Consider the following 12,451-nt stretch of genomic DNA (forward strand, 5'->3'; position numbering starts at 1 on the left):
ATTATGGACTTCTATTTACGGTTTTGGCTATCATTAAAACTTATCATTGTTTTATTTTATTTATTATATTTTCTATTTAACTATAAATTCTAAAAATGAATAATTCATAAAATTGCCACTAAAATTAGTTTAATCAATATAATAAAATATTATAATCAATATCATTGGAATTTGAAATTGATTACTATAATCAATTTTTTGAATAAATTCTTGAAGTGACTTACCTAGAATAATTCTCCCTAACTGTGAACTATTATATCATTCACCCAAACCAATACTCACAAAAATACTCAATACTAACATAAATCAAAATCTATATACACTCCGTTGTTCATTTAATTTTTGGTAACAAAATTTGAATCACTATTCATAATAGCTTATTAGACAAAATGACATAATATCAAGTTACAACTTACACTCACTTCATACCTAAAAAAACTTGCAATCACTTCTTCAACAGGGCATAATAAATCATATTTTAACTTCTAATTTGTGGATCTTCAACAATAACGGCACCAAAACTATTACCAACATCAATAAAAGTTAGAAGTCCACCCCTTATCAAACCCTGTAAATAAGCTAGTAAAATAATCTTATAAGCCCGTGAGAAATAATTGTTACCAACAAGATCAACGATGTGTGGTTCAATGACTTGATGATATGTCACACCGGACGGGAGATATTCAAATCACTTGATTATGTTGATATTATTCGAACATTCATCGCAAAGAGGTCTCGGAAAGGGCATTTGCCTCCTAATTTTATTTTGCTCATTATTGACAGGTTATGTTTCATCTTTCTTGTTTCAAATTGTACTTTTATCGGCAAAATGACGAGCCTATTTTATTTCGATTTATGACTATTTATATATTACGTCACATTTGAATTTGCGATCAAAATTTTTCCCATGTTCGATAAAATTCTTGGTTCCGCCAATGAAAGAGAGGATGAATGAGAAACTTCCTAAACAAATCATTGTGTTCATCTTCTTCTCTTTATCACTTTTAATTTTGGTTTGTTATAGTTGTGTAAAAATTATTTTGCAAAAACAGACAATTTTATAGGCTGCGTTAAGTTTCATAAACTTGTGTTAAGTGATTTGAGCCACAAACACAAAGATTTAATCTTTAGATGAAATTTCTATCCAAATACTTTGCATAAATAAAGTGATAAGATTTCTATACTTGTAACTTATGGAGAAATTGAATCTTTGAAGGTTGAATCACACATGGGTCAAATTTCACACAAGGTGTTTGTGAAATTGACTAAACCATATCTTTTGTCTTTTAGGCTCTGTTTGGATTAGTGGTCTGGGATGGAATGGAATGGAATGGGATGGAATGGATTTGGATTTTTTAAAAATGGGATGGAACGGGATGGAACATGATGTGATCTATACCATTCCATTCCATCATCTCCTCTTATTTTTCTTCCCCTCCAATTTGGGAGGTATTGGATGGAATCACTCATTGTAATTAGTTTATCACTAACATATCCTTTCAATTTTTCACATCACACATTTCTCTTTCGTTGCTCTCTATCATCTTTCCATTGACCTGCACATAACACCCTCGTATCATTGAATTACCTTTATTAATTTACAGCACTGGAATTTTTAGGATAATATTAAGGGGATTTTATTTGATGACACTAAACAACCTGCATAAAAACAAAATATTTTTCAATTTCTACTTTTTCGTTTGTTAAAAACCTATGCATGTAAATTGATAGATAAAAGAATACAAGGTTATTAGTTGCTTTTATAATTAAGCAAGTTAAATTACTTTTTATTGATAAAAAATAATTTATATATAATATTAATGTTTTTATGTTGTATTTATCAATTTAAAATAAGGGTAAAATAAAAAATAAACAAGTTATATAATTCACTATATTCTCTCAATTTTAATGTTAATTCACTATATTTTTGTTAGGATTCAATTTGAGGTAAACAATTCTCACAAGACACAAAATTATACACATTATTATTTCTAAACAATTCTAACGTGTGTTGTGTTAACAGAAAAGACAAGGCTATCTCAAGACAAAATTATAAGTTCAAAAAGGTCAAAATATAAATATAATACTCCATGTTTTATAGAGGATGTCACGAGCATATCAGACTATTCAAGAAAAGTCTACAATAAAGATGTCTATCACAACTTTCACGTTTTAAAACCATAAGGTACATACACCCAAATAAATCCTCCTCATTGATGCATTAAAGTTTTCACTAGAAACAATAGAATATCTTAAACTAATGGGGCTCCACCAGTTTGATGCAACATGGCATCGATCTCATCAGCATCCTCCATTTCTAGCTGAAAAGTTATGCATAAAAATTTTAATGCTATAATTTCGGTTTGTTATGTATTTCTAGCGTAAAAAAATAGTCAAGTAGAGAGAAATACCTCATCAGGAGTTTGTTCAGCACTGATTTTGCGGCCATCAAATAGGAAAACAATCACGTTTATGTCCACAGATACTCGATGACAATAGGAACTCATCAAACTCTTCAGTTGGACGTTTTTCTTTATGTTAAAGACTATTTCATTCCCATCCTACAATCATATAAAAATTACTCTTATACCATGGACTCACTCAGGTGTAACCAAATATGATATAGTCCGTATAAAGTACAACATCAAATAAGTCATATGACTATCATATTACATTTAAAATCATCATATCAAGGAAATGGCACAGTGTTGTCTATTAGAGACACAATATTAGAATGTTGAAATGTTATTTTGAGATTTTAAGCATACATATTGTTAACCAATGTTACTTAAAAAATGTTAAAAGTGCAAAAGATGTCAGGTGACATAACAATGATATTAAATAAATATGACTTTTAAAGGGAAGAGGTTGGAGTGGTGAAGGGCACAAAAGTAAGGCAAGACAGATGATATAAACAACTATTTTTGGTTGCAATAACCTAAATCACTAATTGTCATACAAAAAACAAATAAGGGTAGTGTAAACTTGTGCCCTCAGGGCACATGTTAAGAATCTAAAAATGGAATTAAATAATAAATTTTGTCTTGAAAAGATAAAATTTCAAATTTCAAGAATATTGAATGCACAATTTCCAACAAAATATTTCTATCTTTGGCTACTTAACTTGTGCCTTGAGGGCACAAGATAACATTTCCCATATTTTAAACTTACATGTACAAAATATTGTAACTACGATTAGAATAAAGTTGCTAAAGTCTCAACAAAAACATGTCTATCTTCAGAATGGAGAGTAACCCAATTTTTAATGGTTGAACAAGGCCTCTAAATTGTTTATGATGACCACGTTGTTACCTTACGAATAGTTTAGACAGTATAAAGAAAATCTAATTAATTAATGAATTGTCTAACCAACTACTTATGTTGTTTCCCAATTATTTTTTTACTATTCTTTCACTGCACCCTTGCATTGAAATTTTATTTTTTATCCCTATCCTAAGAACACTATCATTATCCTAATTATAGCCTAAAAAAACCAAATGATAAAGATAAACTCCTCTCCATCTCAAAAATTGAAGTGAAAAAATTGACACATGCAAATGAATCGATAGATCAAAGAACCGTGAACTTGTAATAATTATCCAATTTGAGGTTTTCTTAGGGCTTTCGCCTAATTATCTGATTGTGCATTGAATTTTAAAACTTAAAAAAAAACTGAAACTACAAAAAAATTATAAACCCCTAACTTATATTCTCATACTCAAATACAATACTCTTCTATATCTAACAAAAAACATTAAATATACATAAATTTCCAGGATTATGCTAGTGAGAGGAATCAAAACAATAATGAAAACAAAAAGGAACAAAAAATCATAAATCGTAAAATTAAACACAAAATTAATATACACAAAGAAAAGGAAAAACGAACCTGGCCTTTGACCTTCAATTCGATGTGTGAGGAGATCTCGGGTTTCTTTTCTTCCTCAACATTAGAAGCAGAAGTTATATTAGAAGCTGCGCAAGACATCGTTCTTTGTATTTTGCGTTTTCTTCTCTGAAAAATTAGGGCTATATTCGAATATGAGTTCATCTTATTTCAATTGGTACTTTTTATTATGTTTAATTAATGGGCTAACTTTGTATATCGGACTGGAGCATACCAGTTTATAAATAAATGTTCGACTCAATCAAAAACAAATGTGGAGAGAATCCTATTTGCACTCTAATTGGTAAATATACACCCTATCCCCCTATATTCCATTTTTTTTATTAATATACCACCTTCTAAAATATTGATTTTATTATATGAAAGAGTTTTAGGATATATGTTATCATTTTAAAACAGTTTATAAACTAGTGTTTGATTAGAGTTTTTTTGGCCATTTTACCACACTCATGTATGTGTATTTTAATTTTTATTGTTAAAACTGAACATAACAGAGATTTCTTATTGATAGTCAGTGCAAAATATGTTTACAGTGTACGAGCTCTTCCTTTAACTCAATATGAAAATATGAGAAATAAATTTCCAAACTATAAAAATGGGTAGCTTATAGGATGGACAATCTAAGATGTGGTTTATGGGTGTACAACAAGTATTTATCCTTAGATTTATTATTAAAATATTTGAAAAGTTCAGATTAAAATTTGGTAACGATTCAACACATCAACAAAATTGTAATTAACTTTTTTTTTTGTCCATATCTCTTTCATGCCACCCCACCACCACCACCACCACCAAGAGAATAATCTAATTTGAATATTAAGAAATGTCAAAAATCTACTTACAAGAAAATATGGTTCGGCTATGGTGGGACGAAAGGGGAGAAGCGTGGAAGTGGAGGAGTAGTTTGTTTGCTTGGGAAGAGAAGAGTGTTAGGGGATGTTGTTCTTTGCTTCATAACATTGTTTTGCAGGCTTACATTCTTGACAATTGGAAGTGGTTACTTGATCATATCAAAGGCTACTCTGTTAGTTGGGTATATCATCTCTTTACGGCTGCAGAAAACCCTATTGACAAAGGGTTGGTCAATAATGTTTGGCATAAACAGGTTCCGTTAAAGGTCTCCTTGTTTTCTTGGTGTCTTCTCCGCAACACTACCAACTAAAGGCATTCTGGTGCGAATAAGGGTTCTTCAATTTGGAGATAATATTTGTGTTGGTGGGTGAGGCTCATTGGTGACATCTGATCATCTATTTTTAGGCTGTAATTTCTTTGGTGGGTTATGGCCCCTAGTGTGGAAGTGGTTACACATTTACTTGTTTGATTATGGTGCTCTTTGAGATTTTTTTGTTGTTGTTTGGTCAGTTAGCAGGTTTACAACGATCATCTCATTCTTTCATGAAGTTGATTTGGCCTGTATGTGTTTGAGGAAGGAACCACTATAAATTGCTTTGTGTCTTTCCTCTCTCTCTCTCTCTCTCTCTCTCTCTCTCTACTTATCCGCTGCATTTAGACTCTGAACATCACTTCAGAAGCTGAACTCTATCAGGTTCTAAATAGTGACTTCAGTTTTAGGAGAAGAAAAAGAAACCACAATTCACCCCCCCCCCCCCCTCTCTTCCTTGTGTTTTTCTCACCTTCGTATACTTCCCGATACGTATCAGGAGAGTATCCGAAAATTTAATTTAATTTTTAAAAAGAACAATTATCCGATACTTTTATGATATACTGGGATATGAAGGATAGGCGGTGGAAACCCGAAATGTGAGGGCTACCTGATGTTTCTATTATATTTGGTATATGATGTTTTCTATTTAAGATATATCATATATGTAACTAACTAATTCTTGCTTGCTTTATTATCAATATTACTTACATTTATATTTCTATTGTTGTCGTCGTTTGTTTTGTGTCTCTTTCATGTGTGTCTTTGGGATGGTTGTCAACATTTGGATCAACTTGTTTCTCTCTTATGTGATCAAATAATTCATAAAATGATTGTAGCATGAAAGTGAAATTTCAAAGATTCAAAACATTTTTTTGCTATAGAAAAGAACATATTCAGTTTATATTGACTTTCTTTTCTTGCTATGATCAATAGGTATTTGGTTGTGTGGAAGAACCTGAACGGTAAGGATACCCGACCTCGGGAGGAAGAAGATGAGTGTGATATGCTTTTCTCTTAAGATTCCCCACATTAACAATTAAATGAATAAATGAGAGCCATTCAGATCAAAACAAAGAAATGTTAGGATTTGGTGCCAACGTGTGTGTGTGTGTGTGGGGGGGGGGGTGTTTAATTAGATATGATGTATCCTTCAAAAAAAAAATTAGATATGATGTATATTGGATTTATTTCCTAATCTTTAAAGTGCTATCACCCTTAGGAATGTTCAATTAATTTCAAGTAAAACTGGATTTTTTCGAGATCATGGACTAAATTGAAGTTATTGAACCGGTGCAAGTGTTCCTTAAATCGGTTCAAAATATCAAGTCATGAAAAAAATGTTGAGTGCCATCGTTAAACTTAAACCGGTGCAGGCCGACCCTACTTGGAATGGTACAAGTTGTCTTGGCTTTGAAATTTTTCTTGTCCATATTGAAACTTGAACGATACGAGTTCTGCTCAAACCGGTTTAAGATGCAACATTTTCATAAAATTGTGAAAAACTTTTCTAAAATTTTATTGGAAATTTTTCTCACTCTAATCTTATTTTAAACACATAAATAATCATTCATGTATCCTTTTCAACATAAGAAAGTTCATAAACATATAAACCTTTCTTTCATCATATTTTCACTCTAAACACACAATTTTCAAACACATAACAAATTGAAAATGGATGTTAGATTAGATTGGTAGATGAAGTCCAATTTAAGAAATTATAATCTGATAAATTAGGTTGAGAGAACTTGGGGAATTGTCAACAAAACCTAGGTTTTTCCTCGCAAAATTTGAGAATTGATTTTGGAGGTTTTGTCACGAATTAGGTTAACGAATTCAGACATAGCGAAAACTTTGAAAATTTGAGCCTTACAAATGAGTATCACGCAGAGCATCGTCGAGAAATTCGGGTCTTGATCTTTGGAGAAGATCAATGGAAGAAGAAGAATCTCATCTTCGTATATAATGGACTGTATCTACAATTGATTTTTAGTTTATTGTTTATTTTTCTTCTTGTAATCAAATACTTTGCAAAAGTAATTTAATATCTCAATTCCAATTTTTTTAATTGGTGGCAAACGTAAACCAAAGAAAGCAGGGGCGGATTCACCATCCAGCTAGTCCGAGCACACGCCCGGGCTCAACTCAAACTTTCTTTGTATTGCTACAAGAAATTTGACTTATAGTGACAGACAAAATCCGTCACTATAGAGAAAATTTTCGTAGCTAAATCTGTCTGTCATTGCCAAATGGTTGTCATTGCATGTTTTACACCTTTACCTACGGACAAAACGTAGGTAATTCTAAGGAGACCATTTTAAAAACATTATGGACTTCTATTTACGGTTTTGGCTATCATTAAAACTTATCATTGTTTTATTTTATTTATTATATTTTCTATTTAACTATAAATTCTAAAAATGAATAATTCATAAAATTGCCACTAAAATTAGTTTAATCAATATAATAAAATATTATAATCAATATCATTGGAATTTGAAATTGATTACTATAATCAATTTTTTGAATAAATTCTTGAAGTGACTTACCTAGAATAATTCTCCCTAACTGTGAACTATTATATCATTCACCCAAACCAATACTCACAAAAATACTCAATACTAACATAAATCAAAATCTATATACACTCCGTTGTTCATTTAATTTTTGGTAACAAAATTTGAATCACTATTCATAATAGCTTATTAGACAAAATGACATAATATCAAGTTACAACTTACACTCACTTCATACCTAAAAAAACTTGCAATCACTTCTTCAACAGGGCATAATAAATCATATTTTAACTTCTAATTTGTGGATCTTCAACAATAACGGCACCAAAACTATTACCAACATCAATAAAAGTTAGAAGTCCACCCCTTATCAAACCCTGTAAATAAGCTAGTAAAATAATCTTATAAGCCCGTGAGAAATAATTGTTACCAACAAGATCAACGATGTGTGGTTCAATGACTTGATGATATGTCACACCGGGCGGGAGATATTCAAATCACTTGATTATGTTGATATTATTCGAACATTCATCGCAAAGAGGTCTCGGAAAGGGCATTTGCCTCCTAATTTTATTTTGCTCATTATTGACAGGTTATGTTTCATCTTTCTTGTTTCAAATTGTACTTTTATCGGCAAAATGACGAGCCTATTTTATTTCGATTTATGACTATTTATATATTACGTCACATTTGAATTTGCGATCAAAATTTTTCCCATGTTCGATAAAATTCTTGGTTCCGCCAATGAAAGAGAGGATGAATGAGAAACTTCCTAAACAAATCATTGTGTTCATCTTCTTCTCTTTATCACTTTTAATTTTGGTTTGTTATAGTTGTGTAAAAATTATTTTGCAAAAACAGACAATTTTATAGGCTGCGTTAAGTTTCATAAACTTGTGTTAAGTGATTTGAGCCACAAACACAAAGATTTAATCTTTAGATGAAATTTCTATCCAAATACTTTGCATAAATAAAGTGATAAGATTTCTATACTTGTAACTTATGGAGAAATTGAATCTTTGAAGGTTGAATCACACATGGGTCAAATTTCACACAAGGTGTTTGTGAAATTGACTAAACCATATCTTTTGTCTTTTAGGCTCTGTTTGGATTAGTGGTCTGGGATGGAATGGAATGGAATGGGATGGAATGGAATGATATTCCATTGTTTGGATTTTTTAAAAATGGGATGGAACGGGATGGAACATGATGTGATCTATACCATTCCATTCCATCATCTCCTCTTATTTTTCTTCCCCTCCAATTTGGGAGGTATTGGATGGAATCACTCATTGTAATTAGTTTATCACTAACATATCCTTTCAATTTTTCACATCACACATTTCTCTTTCGTTGCTCTCTATCATCTTTCCATTGACCTGCACATAACACCCTCGTATCATTGAATTACCTTTATTAATTTACAGCACTGGAATTTTTAGGATAATACTAAGGGGATTTTATTTGATGACACTAAACAACCTGCATAAAAACAAAATATTTTTCAATTTCTACTTTTTCGTTTGTTAAAAACCTATGCATGTAAATTGATAGATAAAAGAATACAAGGTTATTAGTTGCTTTTATAATTAAGCAAGTTAAATTACTTTTTATTGATAAAAAATAATTTATATATAATATTAATGTTTTTATGTTGTATTTATCAATTTAAAATAAGGGTAAAATAAAAAATAAACAAGTTATATAATTCACTATATTCTCTCAATTTTAATGTTAATTCACTATATTTTTGTTAGGATTCAATTTGAGGTAAACAATTCTCACAAGACACAAAATTATACACATTATTATTTCTAAACAATTCTAACGTGTGTTGTGTTAACAGAAAAGACAAGGCTATCTCAAGACAAAATTATAAGTTCAAAAAGGTCAAAATATAAATATAATACTCCATGTTTTATAGAGGATGTCACGAGCATATCAGACTATTCAAGAAAAGTCTACAATAAAGATGTCTATCACAACTTTCACGTTTTAAAACCATAAGGTACATACACCCAAATAAATCCTCCTCATTGATGCATTAAAGTTTTCACTAGAAACAATAGAATATCTTAAACTAATGGGGCTCCACCAGTTTGATGCAACATGGCATCGATCTCATCAGCATCCTCCATTTCTAGCTGAAAAGTTATGCATAAAAATTTTAATGCTATAATTTCGGTTTGTTATGTATTTCTAGCGTAAAAAAATAGTCAAGTAGAGAGAAATACCTCATCAGGAGTTTGTTCAGCACTGATTTTGCGGCCATCAAATAGGAAAACAATCACGTTTATGTCCACAGATACTCGATGACAATAGGAACTCATCAAACTCTTCAGTTGGACGTTTTTCTTTATGTTAAAGACTATTTCATTCCCATCCTACAATCATATAAAAATTACTCTTATACCATGGACTCACTCAGGTGTAACCAAATATGATATAGTCCGTATAAAGTACAACATCAAATAAGTCATATGACTATCATATTACATTTAAAATCATCATATCAAGGAAATGGCACAGTGTTGTCTATTAGAGACACAATATTAGAATGTTGAAATGTTATTTTGAGATTTTAAGCATACATATTGTTAACCAATGTTACTTAAAAAATGTTAAAAGTGCAAAAGATGTCAGGTGACATAACAATGATATTAAATAAATATGACTTTTAAAGGGAAGAGGTTGGAGTGGTGAAGGGCACAAAAGTAAGGCAAGACAGATGATATAAACAACTATTTTTGGTTGCAATAACCTAAATCACTAATTGTCATACAAAAAACAAATAAGGGTAGTGTAAACTTGTGCCCTCAGGGCACATGTTAAGAATCTAAAAATGGAATTAAATAATAAATTTTGTCTTGAAAAGATAAAATTTCAAATTTCAAGAATATTGAATGCACAATTTCCAACAAAATATTTCTATCTTTGGCTACTTAACTTGTGCCTTGAGGGCACAAGATAACATTTCCCATATTTTAAACTTACATGTACAAAATATTGTAACTACGATTAGAATAAAGTTGCTAAAGTCTCAACAAAAACATGTCTATCTCCAGAATGGAGAGTAACCCAATTTTTAATGGTTGAACAAGGCCTCTAAATTGTTTATGATGACCACGTTGTTACCTTACGAATAGTTTAGACAGTATAAAGAAAATCTAATTAATTAATGAATTGTCTAACCAACTACTTATGTTGTTTCCCAATTATTTTTTTACTATTCTTTCACTGCACCCTTGCATTGAAATTTTATTTTTTATCCCTATCCTAAGAACACTATCATTATCCTAATTATAGCCTAAAAAAACCAAATGATAAAGATAAACTCCTCTCCATCTCAAAAATTGAAGTGAAAAAATTGACACATGCAAATGAATCGATAGATCAAAGAACCGTGAACTTGTAATAATTATCCAATTTGAGGTTTTCTTAGGGCTTTCGCCTAATTATCTGATTGTGCATTGAATTTTAAAACTTAAAAAAAAAACTGAAACTACAAAAAAATTATAAACCCCTAACTTATATTCTCATACTCAAATACAATACTCTTCTATATCTAACAAAAAACATTAAATATACATAAATTTCCAGGATTATGCTAGTGAGAGGAATCAAAACAATAATGAAAACAAAAAGGAACAAAAAATCATAAATCGTAAAATTAAACACAAAATTAATATACACAAAGAAAAGGAAAAACGAACCTGGCCTTTGACCTTCAATTCGATGTGTGAGGAGATCTCGGGTTTCTTTTCTTCCTCAACATTAGAAGCAGAAGTTATATTAGAAGCTGCGCAAGACATCGTTCTTTGTATTTTGCGTTTTCTTCTCTGAAAAATTAGGGCTATATTCGAATATGAGTTCATCTTATTTCAATTGGTACTTTTTATTATGTTTAATTAATGGGCTAACTTTGTATATCGGACTGGAGCATACCAGTTTATAAATAAATGTTCGACTCAACCAAAAACAAATGTGGAGAGAATCCTATTTGCACTCTAATTGGTAAATATACACCCTATCTCCCTATATTCCATTTTTTTTATTAATATACCTCCTTCTAATATATTGATTTTATTATATGAAAGAGTTTTAGGATATATGTTATCATTTTAAAACAGTTTATAAACTAGTGTTTGATTAGAGTTTTTTTTTGCCATATTACCATACTCATGTATGTGTATTTTAATTTTTATTGTTAAAACTGAACATAACGGAGATTTCTTATTGATAGTCAGTGCAAAATATGGTTACACTGTACGAGCTCTTCCTTTAACTCAATATGAAAATATGAGAAAAAAATTTCCAAACTATAAAAATGGGTAGCTTATAGGATGGACAATCTAAGATGTGGTTTATGGGTGTACAACAAGTATCAATCCTTAGATTTATTATTAAAATATTTGAAAAGTTCAGATTAAAATTTGGTAACGATTCAACACATCACAAAATTGTAATTAATTTTTTTTTGTCCATATCTCTTTCATGCCATCCCACCACCACCAGGAGAATAATCTAATTTGAATATTAAGAAATGTCAAAAAGCTACTTAGAAGAAAATATGGTTCGGCTAGGGTGGGACGAAGGGGGAGAAGCGTGGAAGTGGAGGAGTAGTTTGTTTGCGTGGGAAGAGAAGAGTGTTAGGGGATGTTGTTCTTGGCTTCATAACATTGTTTTGTAGGCTTACGTTCTTGATAATTGGAAGTGGTTACTTGATCATATCAAAGGCTACTCTGTTAGTTGGGTATATCATCTCTTTACGGCTGCAGAAAACCCTATTGACAAAGGGTTGGTCGATAATGTTTGGCATAAACAGGTTCCGTTAATGGTCTCTTTGTTTGCTTGGTGTCTTCTCCG

At 30.8% G+C, this 12,451-nt stretch overlaps 2 pseudogenes; both read right to left on the bottom strand.

Moving 5' to 3' along the window:
• Positions 1-2,252: 2,252 nt before the first annotated feature.
• On the bottom strand, positions 2,253-3,988 carry LOC146916237 (small ubiquitin-related modifier 2 pseudogene; annotated as a pseudogene).
• A 5,672-nt stretch (positions 3,989-9,660) lies between these two features.
• Positions 9,661-11,397, bottom strand: LOC146916238 (small ubiquitin-related modifier 2 pseudogene; annotated as a pseudogene).
• Between the last annotated feature and the right edge of the window lie 1,054 nt (positions 11,398-12,451).

The sequence above is a fragment of the Medicago sativa genome, chromosome 6, assembly GCF_051527215.1.
Source record: "Medicago sativa cultivar Bolivia chromosome 6, Bolivia_mono, whole genome shotgun sequence".
NCBI lineage: Eukaryota > Viridiplantae > Streptophyta > Magnoliopsida > Fabales > Fabaceae > Medicago > Medicago sativa.